Below are 3,863 nucleotides of genomic sequence, written 5' to 3'. Positions count from 1 at the left end.
ACTGTGATTGTTCCACAATTTTGAGTAAATGATAGGTAGAGTCTTCTCCGGTCCATGGAAAAGTCAAATCTTTTCCTGGCCTCCATGCCTCAAGTTCCTCTGGAGTCTGGTGGGTCTCCAAGTGCCTGTGCACCTTCCTTTCCATGGGTAATGTGTGCAGATCAAAATCTCTCCTATGCTTTGTCCAACATATGCACGTGGGAGCCTAGTATTTTATGAACAGTATCCACCACAATTTTCAGAGTATTAACTATTGTTAACATTATGGATGCCCCCTAGAATTACATTTTGAACATGTTGATTACATTTTAAGGCAACAAACTAAATGTAAATATCTTGCCTATAAATTTTCTTTTCTTCTTTCTTCTTTCTTTCCTCCCTTTATACCATTTTCCTTCCTCCCCCCTTTTCATGTGCACAACATAGAGGAGATGATGACAATGGAATCATTTTTATCAAAATAGAAGTTCTTAGCACAACTGCCTAAGGGATGATTCCATCATAAGCCATTCAATTTAATGGAAGTGCTGTTCCCATGTGTTCGTTCCACACTGATGATGACAAGACCTTAGCTGAGTTCTTCTCCCTCAACCCTGCAGTGGTTCCAGCTGAAAATACTTGAAGAGTCTATATCTCTTGGGTCCATCACGGCCTCTGAAGGGTTGAGGATGAGTCAGATGCTCAGTGGTGCATCTGCAATGGCAGAGAAAGCCTTGGGGAACCCAGTTCATGCTTATTAGAGAGAGAACACATCCTTCATGCACCACCTGCCTTAGCAGTCTCATGCCTCCTGTCTCACTTCCTCCTCTGCCAGGCCTGCTCCTGTCCTGTGCTTTCTTCTCTCAGTGCTGTTGGCAGGCTTCTGAGAATGCCCAGCTCTAACGGAAACAGCAGATTAATTTAGAAGTGTGTGTGAAATTTGCTGAAGTCAGCTCTCAGGTCTGGATGACTTTTCAGAAGAATGTGATCTGCGTTGCTGGGGATAAGCTTTCATTCCTCCTGGCACAGTCTCCCTCTCCCAGACTGGCTGTGGCTCCCTATCATGGAAGGGTGTGGACAATGTTTTCTTAGTCAGAGATGAAATAACTGGGTCCCTTCTGTAGGTGAAAGAATGTCTTGAATTTTATCTATTATTTACATTATCATGTCAAAAGTTCTTTTCTTTTATTTGAGTAAATGTAGGGTACAAAGATTTTATGCCAGAACTAGCCTTGGAGAACCTTCCAGAAAAATGTCATCTCTTTTGTTACAAACTTATGAAACACTAGGGACAGCTTAAAAGAGCCACTTTGAGGGTTCACAACTGCTACATGGTGTTGAGTGTGCACACACTAAGACAGACTATGCCTGCTTTATAGATGACAAAATGTACACACACATGGAGTCATTATCCCAGGATACCCTGCTAACAATAGGAGTTGAGATTTTAACACAACTTATAAAATCTACCTCTTAATTCACACATCATACTGCTTCTTTATACTCAAGCTTATGACCTCTAAATTCTGTGATCAAACAACCATGTTTTCAAAAAATGCACTGAAATATTAATTTTATTAAATTTTCAATGGGGAGCCTAACAGTCATTTGATTGTGGTCATATGAGAGCTAAGAAAGTGAAAGGTTGGAAAATTTGATGATAAAAATCTTGAAAATTTAAGTAATATACACATACTTATCTCTACTTCCTTATCTCTTCTGGAGTTTTGGAGAGCTAGAGATTGGCTTAGCTAGCTGTTCCTGTCTCCTAGGTGCTGTACATTCCAATGCCTGTGACAAGATAAATGTGGAGAGCCAGCTAACTCTGAGAAAGTGAAGTACACGGTGGTCATGTGTTTCTATAAAAGGAGAAACACAGCAGGGTACAGCTTAGCTTTTTTTTTTTTTTAAGGTTTCTGTTCCTCTCAGACCTTCATATCTCCAAAAAGATGTTCTTTCTGGCTGCGCCCACTGTGTTCACAAATAAAACTTATTTCGTAACTTCTGGAAACTAGAAGGATCCTAGATTTTGCAAGATGTAAATGTTTTAAATGGTGGAGGGGTTTCCTAAGCAAAATAATACAAATTTATACATAATAAATTAGACATTGGTCTTAAAAGCAGCCTGGGGCATAAGGAGTTCGGACCCCACGAGGCTGGATGCTGGATGCTGGCACTGGACGTGGCTTCTGAGAGGAAGGCTCACCTTCCTGCACCAGGGGCTGCACTCCAGGCAGCTTGGAGGTAAACTTTACTCTAAGGCCTTAGATGATGAAAAACTAACTGTGGACATATCAGATTTCAAGGCCCAAAGGGATAAAAAGAAATTATAGTTTTAGAATATAAGAATTTACTAAAGGTTTCTTATTTTCCCCCTTGCCATTCTTTGTAACATTTGTCTTATCACTGACATGGAGCTTGACATATGTGATATATGTGATGTGTTAATTTCTTTAGTAATTTTTTTTCTCCAAAAGGTCCACAGGAAAAAATGCTTGCTTATCAAGGTGTACATTCTAACTAGTGGCTTCTATTTCTATTTACTAAAAATTATAGGAGTGAGTGAGACTACTGGGGCGCTTCAGATCCTGAATAGACCCAGAGCACAGGCCCGACCGAGGTCAAGGGATCCTGAACAGACCCAGAGTGCTCGCCTGGAGAGTGGGTGAGACGACCCGGCCCGCCAGATCCTGAATAGACCCAGAGTTCAGGCCCTGCGAGTAAGTGAGACCACCCAGGGCCCTTCGGATCCTGAATAGACCCAGAGCCCAGGCCCAGCGAGTGAGTGAGACCACCCAGGGCCCATGGATCTTCATGTGACCCAGAGTGCAAGCCCAGAGGGGAACCCTTCAGCAGAACTACCTGCAAAGAGGCTAGAGGCAAGACCCACCCAGCTGATTCAGGAGCAGAACATCTTGCCAGAGAGACACAAAGGGTTCTACTCTAATGCCTGCAGCAGAAAGAAGTGGAGCACATCAGCCAGATCCAAACAACACCCACCTGGAGGAAACTGAACTTCGTAGATCCGGACCTGGTGCTAAGGTAATAACTCTATCTAAGCTCTACACCAAAGTCAGAAGACAGTGGGATACAAAATGACAAACAGAAGGAACAAAATGCAGTCTCAGGCCCCAAGTCCACCCAATACAACTGCAGAAGACACTAGCATGGAGGAGACTGGAAATCACACACCAGATATCTCTGAAATAATAGAGTTGACAGTAAAGAAACAACTGCAGAAAGGTATAGAAGAAATCAGATCAAAAATAATTTTGGAACTAAAAAATTTAGTTATAACTATAATCAAAGAAGTACTAAGTGCTTCTAAAGAATACACTGATAAAAAAAAAAGAGCAGAATATAAAAATGATGGAACCCCTAAATAAGTAATTTAGGAAAGAAATAGAATCTATGAAACAGATTCAAAGTGATATACAGGAAATTAAAACCTCAATCACAAGTTGGCAAAACCATTTGAGGGAAAGTAAAAATAGACTTTCTGACCTTAAAGACACCATTGCAGTTAGTGAAAAACTAAGAAAAGATCTCTTTAAAACAATTAGGATACAGGAAAAAATAATTCAATACCTGTAAGATCATGCAAAGATGAATAATGTGAGACTAATAGGCATCAGTGAGAAGGAAGGAGTCAATACAAATGATATAAAAAGAATATGGATGGAAATAATAGCAGAAAACTTCCCAAATATGGAGCAACAATCTGACATTCACGTAACCAAAGCATATAGAACTCCAAATAATATCTACCCAATGAAAACCACACCCAGACATATAATAATCAAGATCCCAGAAATTCAGCATAGGAACAGTATACTAAAAGCCACTAAAGAAAAGAAATAGATCACATTTAAAGGAAAACCCAT

The 3,863-nt window shown here is 40.4% G+C and overlaps 1 pseudogene; it reads left to right on the top strand.

The window, feature by feature from the left end:
• The first annotated feature begins 2,146 nt into the window (after positions 1 to 2,146).
• Positions 2,147 to 3,863, top strand: part of LOC101570104 — an 8,109-nt pseudogene continuing 6,392 nt past the window's right edge.

The sequence above is a fragment of the Octodon degus genome, unplaced genomic scaffold (assembly GCF_000260255.1).
Source record: "Octodon degus isolate 3935 unplaced genomic scaffold, OctDeg1.0 scaffold00186, whole genome shotgun sequence".
NCBI lineage: Eukaryota > Metazoa > Chordata > Mammalia > Rodentia > Octodontidae > Octodon > Octodon degus.
This window is presented reverse-complemented; position numbering and strand designations above follow the sequence as displayed.